This window comes from Ostrea edulis, chromosome 6 (assembly GCF_947568905.1).
Source record: "Ostrea edulis chromosome 6, xbOstEdul1.1, whole genome shotgun sequence".
In the NCBI taxonomy this organism is placed as follows: domain Eukaryota; kingdom Metazoa; phylum Mollusca; class Bivalvia; order Ostreida; family Ostreidae; genus Ostrea; species Ostrea edulis.
The window spans coordinates 87,696,463-87,708,851 of record NC_079169.1 but is presented as its reverse complement, the minus strand read 5'-3'; positions in this window follow the sequence as shown (position 1 = coordinate 87,708,851).

Here is a 12,389-nt window from a genome sequence, read left to right as displayed (position 1 = left end):
CATCAATTTGATGCAATTCTTGCGCCGATCCACGTCCGAGTCTTTTTACCGGTTACGGAAAAAGGCGAGCGCGTGATCCGATTGAGTCCATCCTAATCCTACGTCATTGACATTTTACGTTATAGCGCTAATGGCTTATATTGTTACATCATCACTTGACCTTTGACCCACCTATCAATGCTGTTTATACTTACAAGGAATGTGATATTGCAGAAAAGAAGGATCAATTATACGCGTAACTCTCAATTAGATTTTTCACCCAAGATTTATAATAAATCATTTCTTTTTATGGTAATGTTGGTATATCAGTAACAATTCTGATTACATATACATGTAGTTGCAATGTCTCAAGCTCTCTCAATGCAATGATACATGCTTTTGCCCAAAATATGATGATATATCTTGAGTATATATTTGAATACAGATAAAAATATTATTATCTTACCTTCACTCAGTGGATTTATTGATTAAACTGCAAAATCAAAATAAATGAGGAGCCTTTCTTTTATACTGCAGTCGGAGAGAGAGGGGGAGAAAAAGAAAGGGAGAGAGAGAGAGGGATGAATAGAGAGATAAAGAGGTGAGAATGAGAGAGAGAGATAAAGAGGAGAGGGTAGAGAGTGAAGGGAGAGAGGGGAAGGGTGGTACAGAGAGAGGAGGAAGAAGACAGGAGACATGGAGAGAGAGGAGGAGGAAGGGTGGGGAGAGAGAGGGGCAAGAGAGAAAGGGAAAGACAGGCATGGAGGCATTGAGTAGGGAGAGATAGATTAGACCGAGAGTGAGTGAGAGGAAAGGTGGGAGGAGGTAGACAGACAAGAGAGCGAGAGAAAGAAAAACAGTAACAACTAACACCCAATATAATATGTGCACACATTCATTTACAAACTATCATAGCTGATGAGCTTAATCAGTCTATCAAAAATTAAAATTCCGTACTAAATGTTGTTTTAATTTGATCTAGTCAATGCAACATGGTGATTATTTCATAACGTTTAAGGATGTCCATGGAGATTTTTTTATCATTACAGTGTAGCGTCATTTCCATTACAGTACGAAGTGTTTCTCATTTACTAGTATTATACATCTTAGTTCCATAGTAATAACTATGCTAGGCGCGAAATACGTTATTGTAATAGCTTCATTTGTGCACAATAGTCCCCAAAGGCAGCTTAGCAAAACACCATAGGAATTGGCTTAGCTGTCCAAGGATTACTAACTCCGTATCTCTAAAAGGCAGATCTTATGAATCGATCTTTGTATAGGAAATCAAAAATACTATCCTTAAAAGGCAGATTAGTACCGTAGCCTACAAATCGTACTACACTTGTCGTTATGCGTTGCTGATTAACTCAGTATCCCTGAAAGGCAGGTTTGCCATAGGGCTCGCTGGGTGGCAAAGCTTATCTGGTATCCCTCAAAAGTAGGTGTTTAGATCGCCAAGGAACCCGGGCTAGTTAAGCCCTATTAATAAACTTGGTATCCCTGAAAGGCAGGTCTAGCATAGGGCTCGCTGGGTGGTAAAGCTTATCTGGTATCCCTCAAAAGTAGGTGACTGTAGCGCCTGGGAACTTGGGCTAGTTGAGCGTCGATAATTAACTCGGTATCCCTAAATGGCAGGTCTGATATAGGGCTCGTTGGGCGACAAAGCTTATCTGATATCCCTCAAAAGTAGGTGACTTTAGCGCCCGGGAACTTGGGCTAGTTGAGCGTCGATAATTAAATCGGTATCCCTGAAAGACAGGTCTGATAAAGGGCTCGCTGGGTGGCAAAGCTTATCTGGTATCCCCCAAAAGTAGGTGATTTTAGGGCTCAGGAACCCGGGCTAGTTGAGTCTTGATAATTAACTCGGAATCCCTGAAAGGCAGGTCTAGCATAGGGCTCGCTGGGTGGTAAAGCTTATCTGGTATCCCTCAAAAGTAGGTGATTTTAGGGCCCGGGAACCCGGGCTAGTTGAGATTTGATAATTAACTTGGTATCCCTGAAAGGCAGGTCTAGCATAGGGCTCGCTGGGTGGTAAAGCTTATCTGGTATCCCTCAAAAGTAGGTGACTTTAGGGCCCGGGAACCCAGGCTAGTTGAGCCTTGATAATTAACTCGGTATCCCTGAAAGGCAGGTCTAGCATAGGGCTCGCTGGGTGGTAAAGCTTATCTGGTATCCCTCAAAAGTAGGTGATTTTAGGGCTCAGGAACCCGGGCTAGTTGAGTCTTGATAATTAACTCGGAATCCCTGAAAGGCAGGTCTAGCATAGGTCTCGCTGGGTGGTAAAGCTTATCTGGTATCCCTCAAAAGTAGGTGTTTAGATCGCCCGGTTACCCGGGCTAGTTGAGCCTTGATAATTAACTTGGTATCCCTGAAAGGCAGGTCTAGTATAGGGCTCGCTGGGTGGTAAAGCTTATCTGGTATCCCTCAAAAGTAGGTGACTTTAAGGCCTGGTTACCCGGGCTAGTTGAGCCTTGATAATTAACTCGGTATCCCTGAAAGGCAGGTCTAGCATAGGGCTCGCTGGGTGGTAAAGCTTATCTGGTATCCCTCAAAAGTAGGTGACTTTAGGGCCCGGGAACCCGGGCTAGTTGAGTCTTGATAATTAACTCGGAATCCCTGAAAGGCAGGTCTAGCATAGGTCTCGCTGGGTGGTAAAGCTTATCTGGTATCCCTCAAAAGTAGGTGTTTAGATCGCCCGGTTACCCGGGCTAGTTGAGCCTTGATAATTAACTTGGTATCCCTGAAAGGCAGGTCTAGTATAGGGCTCGCTGGGTGGTAAAGCTTATCTGGTATCCCTCAAAAGTAGGTGACTTTAAGGCCTGGTTACCCGGGCTAGTTGAGCCTTGATAATTAACTCGGTATCCCTGAAAGGCAGGTCTAGCATAGGGCTCGCTGGGTGGTAAAGCTTATCTGGTATCCCTCAAAAGTAGGTGACTTTAGGGCCCGGGAACCCGGGCTAGTTGAGCCTTGATAATTAACTCGGTATCCCTGAAAGGCAGGTCTAGCATAGGGCTCGCTGGGTGGTAAAGCTTATCTGGTATCCCTCAAAAGTAGGTGATTTTAGGGCTCAGGAACCCGGGCTAGTTGATCCTTGATAATTAACTTGGTATCCCTGAAAGGCAGGTCCAGCATAGGTCTCGCTGGGTGGTAAAGCTTATATGGTATCCCTCAAAAGTAGGTGTTTAGATCGCCCGGTTACCCGGGCTAGTTGAGGCTTGATAATTAACTTGGTATCCCTGAAAGGCAGGTCTAGCATAGGGCTCGCTGGGTGGTAAAGCTTATCTGGTATCCCTCAAAAGTAGGTGTTTAGATCGCCCGGTTACCCGGGCTAGTTGAGGCTTGATAATTAACTTGGTATCCCTGAAAGGCAGGTCTAGCATAGGGCTCGCTGGGTGGTAAAGCTTATCTGGTATCCCTCAAAAGTAGGTGTTTAGATCGCCCGGGAACCCGGGCTAGTTGAGCCCTATTAATAAACTCGGTATCCCTGAAAGGTAGGTCTAGCATAGGGCTCGCTGGGTGGTAAAGCTTATCTGGTATCCCTCAAAAGTAGGTGTTTAGATCGCCCGGGAACCCGGGCTAGTTGAGCCCTATTAATAAACTCGGTATCCCTGAAAGGCAGGTCTAGCATAGGGCTCGCTGGGTGGTAAAGCTTATCTGGTATCCCTCAAAAGTAGGTGACTTTAGGGCCCGGGAACCCGGGCTAGTTGAGCCTTGATAATTAACTCGGTATCCCTGAAAGGCAGGTCTAGCATAGGGCTCGCTGGGTGGTAAAGCTTATCTGGTATCCCTCAAAAGTAAGTGTTTGGATCGCCCGGTTACCCGGGCTAGTTGAGCCTTGATAATTAACTCGGTATCCCTGAAAGGCAGGTCTAGCATAGGGCTCGCTGGGTGGCAAAGCTTATCTGGTATCCCTCAAAAGTAGGTTTTTAGATCTCCCGGGAACCTGGGCTAGTTGAGCCTTATTAAGTAACTTGGTATCCCTGAAAGGCAGGGCTAGCATAGGCCTCGCTGGGTGGCAAAGCTTATCTGGTATCCCTCAAAAGTAGGTGTTTATATCGCCCTGGATCTTGAGTTAGTTTGGTCTTAATAATTAACTCGATATCCAAAAGCAGGTTTTGAGGAATGGTCTTTTTAGTGAGTTATAATGTTGAATGAAAGTTTTGAGTTGATTTTGTGTACTGAATGAGGGGGGGGGGTAATTAAAATAATTTCTATGATTAACTTTTGATCAAAAATACCCTTCTGTACTTTCAAAAATAATTTCTAAAGATATGTTACTTTGACCACCGCTAGATATCATCAGTTTTGCTTTTAATAAGACTTCTTATTAAATATTATTTTATTCCATGTTGCATTCGCTGTTTTATCTACTTCCTAGGGGCGAGATCGAAAGTTCAATGTCTGACAAAAAAACTAAATTCACATAGTTTTTACGTCCCCCCCCCCTATCCGCCCCCACAACGACCCCCTAAACTAGATATGATGAGTGTTTAAACTATAATCGATTAACAAGTAAGAACAAACGAGTATAAATAACTCTGTATACCCTATCTTCTGTTTATTCACAAATGAAAGTGTAGATTAAAACTATCAAATGTTCATTAAAATGTAATATCGTCATGTAGTTTTAACAGTCACTTGTCTTTCTCCTTTTTCGACTAATGTGTAATCGATGTCGGATGAGAGAAACTTACAGAAGTTTTAACACCCCCCCCCCCTCCTCCCCCTAACTATTTGAATTTAGATTTTTATCCGAAATCAATCTGTTGATCTCGCCCCTTACAGGTTTTTATATCAAATTTCTTACTGTTTTTAACATCTGAGAGAATTAGGGTTTGATTAATTATGTTAATTAAATAATACTCTGTATACTTTCTATCAAATCGTATTTCTCTCCATATTGCGTTCATTGCTTTATTTATTTCTTACATTTTTAATAGTTCAGCTAATTAGGGTTTAATTAGTAATCTTAATTAGTAAAAAAAATCCCAACAATTTTCTTTGCCTTCTTTATCGTAAACACATTTCTTTACGAAATTATTCGACGTACGACTTATCTTTCTATCTATGATCAGGGGCAAGTAACTCGTGGGTCACCTGCTTTTGAGGGATACCATCTAGTCATAACCGTGTTTATAGTCAGGTTCCCGAGACCCCTCTGCATTTATTATTGGGGTCAGGCAGCAGCTGACGCCATCTTGAAAACTGTCTGCTGCAATGGTAGGTCGAACCGAGAATTTCTCGGGCACACAGGAAATATTAATTTTTGAACACCATAACATTTTACAAGCCTTTTCTTTCACTGAAATCGATTCACGAGGGTGTATTTGCTCCATATATGAATAATTATACACGTACAATTGCTTATTGATTTGTTTAACCGACATTATTTAATGTAAACAAACATTCAACACTAACCCCTCTATTGAATTTGACACCGATAACTTCAGTTCTAGGGGTGAACTAATTCAAAACGATATATAAATGGAAAGCCTCATCATTTTACTCTCGATTGATACCAAAAACGTTTATTGTTCACGCATATAATAGTGGAAATCGACCCTCCATAGTCCGAATTTACTCGTCGTCTACGTAGGCCTAATTTTAGACGCTTTTAATTGTAATCAGTGGGCCTGTGAAGAAGATTTATGAACAATTAGACTACCCTGCTTGAATCGTTTTCGTTGTTTGGGAATTTCACAGCAAAAATTGGGGAAAATGCCTGATTTTTAACATTTTGTGAATGGGACCCCCTACAGACCCTTAAAAAGTCCCTGGAAGTGGATATTTTACATAAAGCAATCGTCTTTTGCTACCCTCTGCAGCAGATTATAATCTACTGACAATCTTATTAATTTTTTCACCGGGTAGGGATGTTTTGCATTGACTTTAACCATTACTTCTGATATGATATGCGAGATATGCTAGATGTTTTTTGTTTTGCTATGAATATTGTAGTCTGTGTAGTGGTATAATTTTGTCCTGTAGCTTTATGTACCTTGTGTATCACATTATATTAACGAAACAAGACAAGATATTGTGTTACCTATGCATTTCCATTGGTTGAATACATGTGTATCTACTGACCATACTGACATCTTGCACAATCCATACAATAGATGGAAGAATATAGAAAATGTCTATTAGCTTTTAAGTTTCTATAATCTTCATGTCAGGATAAGTTAGTTTGTGCTTCAAAGGCATTAAATTTGGTTGATTACCAAGTCTAGTCCATCACCATTGTGTATCAACAATGCTTTCCCTCTCCTAATACTTTGTTTTAAATCCATTTCCTGAACATTTTTATAATAAACAATATTTGCTCAACTTCACCATCACTATTATTGTCAGCCTTTAAGTTATCTTCTATACTTTTCCTTTAAAAACTGCAATGAAATTAGGGAACGCACATTTTTACTTGTGCATGAACCATTTTGAGTGCTGTAATTTTTTTTATTATACAAAATTATGAATTTTGGTTACATCCTTTTTTTGTACACCCAATTCATTGCCATGTTATTATGTTTTTATTTCAGATGAATATGGATGGACGCAGGCCCAGTTTTATAATGCATTCCTATGCAAAAAGTGAGCGCAAGAGAGGAAGAATTGAATCATCCCCTACAGGAAAGACTCCTACTCAGAGTTCAAAACGATTCCAACAAATGGAACAAGAGAACATTGTTAGTTACATATTTCATTGTTAGGCTAATTAAAATCAATTGATAGATTATCATTCCCGCCCGCCCCTCAAAACATTTTTTTTTATTGACATGGGTGAATGATTGAAGTCACAGAATGCTGGTTTTATATCTTCTACCAAGGATTCTTTGTATGTTAACTTGATTAACACTTTGTATGATGCCTTTTTTTCATTATGAATTTTTTTTTCTCTCCAGAAATAGAAATAAGAAAATAAAATCCTTCCACCCACCCCATATTTTTTGTGACTCTGGATGATAATCTACTAATTAAATTGAATTGGCCTTATACTGCACATGTTCACCCATGTATTTACTAGTAGTTTAATTGCATACATTTTAGTGATATCTTTGACATTAATTCTTTAGGACCCAAGTTCCTCAAGAAAACGGTGGACACCAGCAGAGAAAGATTTTCTCTATGATTTTGTGGATCTCGCAGGTGGAATCCCTGATTCTAATTCAAGTGCCTTTTGGGAAGATTGCGCAACCAAACTTAACACATTTTGTAGTTCTTGTCGCACAGGTAATATTGTTAATGATATCCTTCTATATGTACTATGAATAATTATAATGTTGAAAGTACAAGGGCTTTCATATTTTGTAAATAGATTCTTATGACAAGACCTTACATTTCACTCCAAGATTATTTAGCTCACCTGAGCTGAAAGCTCAAGTGAGCTTTTCTGATCGCCTGTTGTCTGTCCGTCCTTCTGTCTACTTTTTACATTTTCATCTTCTTCTCCAGAACCACAGGGACAATTTCAACCAAACTTGGCCAAAAGCATCCTTGGGTGAAGGGTTTTTAAGTTTGTTCAAATGAAGGGTCATGCCCTCTTCGAAGGGGAGATAATCACAAAAATGCAAAAATAGGGTGGGGTCATTTAAAAATCCTATTTTCAAGAACCACTGGGCTAGAAAAGCTGAAATTTACATGAAAGCCTCCTGACATAGTGCAGATTCAAGTTTGTGGCCCATTGGCCTCTTGTAATTATTGTGTTTTCAGAACCTAAACTATTGTCAGCAGTGTACCAAAATGAAGTTTGATTATTGTAGGTGCTATGTGTAGGGCACAATATTACAAAGTTAAGAAGCTATTTCCATCCTGTGATGTGCCAGGAGACAAACAGAGCTGCAAAACTGTGTCACTGCAGACAGATTTAGTAATACTTGTGCAGAATAATGAAAAGAGGTACCTGTTACTATGGTTTTTTCTTTAATAAAAAACAAACAAATGAAAATTGCTGACAATTAGAAATATCATAGTCAAGTATTCTAAACATTAAAAATGGAAAAATAAAATTTGAAAATTTTCAGCTCAAGTTATGTCCATACCCCTTTAATTTAGAAACATTACTACAGTCATTCAGATATATTATATTAGTAGATAGTTGAAGATAACAAATGACAATAAATCCCATAAGTCCTAGTAAAATTAGAATTTTATACTTAGTAATTATTTTAAGGCTTAAATGTTAATGTTGACACATGATTTCTTATATCATTCTGTTTACTTCCTGTACAGTGTGTTCACAAAATACATCCCTCTGGTCGATGCTAATGATGTAAATGTTGTAAGTGACAATGCATCGGTTCAACAAATAGTGACATCTTTGAAAAGAACTCTTACTAGTGATGGCAATATCATTCCAGACTCTGAAAGAAACAATCTTCTTAACTTACTAACATTACCAAACACATCTGTGGAGGATTTTGTCAGTGTGCTTCTACAGCAACCAACTGTATCAACTAACTTGAAAGCTGCGGTATTATCATCATCTAGTATTGGAGCTTCATCAAGATGTGAAAGGTCTAAGGACAGCTACCTTTTTGGCAGCAAGTATTCCGAATTAAAAGAATTTAATTTCACGGATGTCTTCACAGAAATGTCAACTTACCAACCTTTTTTGCTTGACCATTTGTTGAGTGTTGCAGTTTCAACTGGGAAAATCTTTTCCAATGAGGATTTCTTTCTAAGATTAGTACCTAAACTTAGCCTAATATACAGCATCTTGATGTCAACAAGATTCCCTGAATTGTCCAGATTGCAGAAAGTTGTATCCTCAACATTGATTGATGAACATGTTCATCAGAAGGTAACATGTTTAAAAGAGTTTCGAAGAAAATTTGTATTTTAAATACATATTATACAAATATAGTAGAAGACTCTTAATATGATGTTTTAATTGCTATGCTACCGTATATTGGGTAATTTTGGTGCATGAGTTCAATTTGCTAATGGAAGCGTCAAAATTTCTATCTACAGTGTATATAAATGATATGCTTGTTGGACAAAAATGCACAAATAGTGAATCAAGGATTTCCAACTAATTTTTTAAAGGAAATTCCACTACACATTCCCAACACCAAAAATACCTGATATACGGCATTAGATCACATTAAGCATGGGAATTATATAGTGCAACACTGATTGGAGCACCACTTTAAGAAGGTTCTACTATACTAGTACTTGAAATATGTATGTGCTTGAACAAGAATGTAATTAAGTCTATTACAGACTTGTTGTTTTTGCTCATTTTTTATTATTCTTCTGCTTCTTGTCCTTCTATCTCAATTTTAAATTTTTAACTTCTACTAGAAAAATACAAGGCCAATCATTACCATTTTTGGTTTGAGACATCTCTAGGATAAGTGGAATATAAATTGTAAATTTATGACAATACTTCCCCTGGGTCAAAATATGCCACAAAAGAAAAGGGACGAAATTTTCGAAAATCTTCCCCATTCCCACACTATGGCCCCATAGTGAAAATGCATTAAATCTTAGAAAATCTTCTTTACTGCCATATATATTTGACAAATATTATTAGGGAATTATTAATGGGGAGGAAAACAATAGTACTCAGAGAAAGCCCAGTACTCTATTTGGGAGACTTTATAATCAGCAGATTATAATCATACCTTGTTTGTTTTGTTTTATATTTTCAGTGTTGCAGTTATATTTGGATTTAATTAAGAAAAGGGTCATGCATCTAGGGGTATTGTATGTGCACTGCATACTTCATTTGCATGACCTTTTTATTGCGTTACATTCCTTCAATCTCCAACATGTTTGATGTTGCATACCTCAGATTTTATTCCTTTTATCTATCATTGGGAGTTTTCTTGCACATATGTTAAACATCATTGTGGGTGAGTATATACTTGATGTTACAGAGCGAAAACAAGTAGCATTTGAGAAAGATATTTATTCAAAAGGGCAACATTTGATTACAATATTTGTACACTCTGTACTAACAGTGATGTATTAATTTGGATGTGACTGGTAGAAATTTGCAACTACTCAGGTGACCTATTGTTATTGTTCTGCATCCTTGTATTAATAATTGAAAATGTTTTAACTTCTACGGACATGGGACATGAAAGGTGAAGATAACGAACAGTGACCAATCTTATAACTCCCACAAGGAATACAAAATAGATAGTTGGGCAAACACGGACTCCTTGACATACCAGAGATGGGATCTGGTGCCTAGGAGGAGTAAGAATCTGCAACATATAATTGTAAATTTCCTGTTTTAATTCGTGAACATGGTACACAAATATGAATTTTACATGGGCTCTGGTATGTTACATTTGATATATTTTTGGACTATCTACTAAGCACATATGCAGAACTTTGATTTGATGATACTTAAATGTTAATAATGTTTCGTTTTTGACATGGATCCAAAGTCCTAATATAAGTACATATTTTCAGACAATTGATTGGCGTGGTTAAAATCACTTAAATATCAACTAGTTTTTTTTTAACTGAGCCCTTGCCTTTTACCTTGTGACCTCTAAATCACTAGAGGTCATATGCTTTTTGTAGGTAATCAGTGCCCGTCAAGCATTGTGCTCAGAAGATATAAAATGGACAACACATAGTCTACTAAGTGACAGACCAGTGCAATGTCATATCCCCCCTTTCTCAAGGGGGAGGGGGGCTTAAAAGTTAAATATTTTTGGCCTAGAACTTCTTATTAGCCATGTGTTAAAAAAGAACCAAATGTTTGGAAAGATGTATTTTATCTACACATAAAAAGATGTTCTCAATAATGAACAGTCTTGCCAAATTATTTTACAGGTGTTTGACAGACTACAAATAATGGGAGTTTCAACATCCTATACAGGAGCAGGTCGGATAGTGGATGAGGTTGGAAAGCATAATCATGATGAGATTATTGATTGTGTCCGAGAAGGTGGAAAAATAAGATTAATTGGGAACAATATTAATATACATGTTGGTGTCAAACACGAGCGTCTGAACCATCACACCAACATGCTCAACTGGTTCGCATCTGCAATTATTACGCAGAGCAATACATTTTCAGAGCTTAATGACCATCCACAAGGCCAAAGTAAAGACCTCCCCATGGAAGCTTTCCAACCTACAGACATGGATGACAAAATCCTGAAAAATGATTATGGAGTCCACATCTGCCGCATTGCAAAAGAATTTTGTCCCAATTTACAATTCCTACATGGAAACGCACAAAATGTCATAAGGGGGGATTACACAGACACTCTGCAACAGAAAAACTTGGTTGTTCCCCTCCAAACATTGCCCTTAAACGAACAAAAATATGCAGATGTAGTTGATATTTTAGACAATTACGAGTCCACCTTATCTCAAATTTTTACAGCTGCTGAGCAAGATTTTCACAATGTTCATATTGGGGGGGACCAACTGACCCGTGAAAGGTTTTCTGGTGCCAAGGGCCTTCGCACTGGAGGAGCTACACCCCAGCAGAGGTTTGATCACCTATATCCCATTTCATTTGAAATGTGGCATGCAGGAATGAACTTTCTCACTCAAATTTTCAAAATCTTATTTTCACCAGATTCATATGAAAAGGGGACTCTAAATGCCGCAAAAATAAAACTGGCTAGAAAAACTGTACATAAAGATGTAAAAAATCACTTTGACCATGACAAAGATTTCTTCATTTCATTTTTAAAAAGTTACGTTGTTGAGGCGCTGTGTGATTTCTATGGGATGGAAGGGCCAAATGATATTCCAATGAAGAATGTACCTCCTGAAGAGATGGATGATGAAGAGCAAAAGATGTGGCTTCAAAACAAATTGGATATATTTATTGATCATTATGTGCTAGCCATTTCTACCAATGCCTCTGGTGATCAAAGAATCTATAGGGATGCTTCAAATGTTACCCCACTAAAAGTAAATCTTCCAGATGGAGAAACTGTTACTATCAATGTTACACGTGTTGCAAGAACCAGTGAAGTAAAAACATCCCATGATAGACTTAAACATTATGCACATACTGTACTTCAACTTGGCCTTCTGTTCATTCAGTTCCTAGATATTTGTAAAGTGCCAGACAGACAAAGAATGATCACAACTTTTAAGTTTATGATGAGGGTTTTGAAAGCTTTGAATACAAAAAGCAAGTATGCCTGGAAATGCTGAGATTTTTGTGTCATCAACAAGCAACATACAGTCTTCAAGAAGCACATCAAAGCTTTTATGGACTCTTTGTGAATACCACAGGTAAAATTGATGGGCATATCCCGGCAGACCTCCAAATGGAGCACATAATTCGAAGATTGAAAAAACTTTACAAACATTCTGGTCCATTCAATATTCAAGGATTCATGGTGAAGAAGTCAAAGTGTTTATCTGGACTTGTGCAAATATGCAATAATTTTGATGAAACAAGCAACGTCATAATTAGAAGT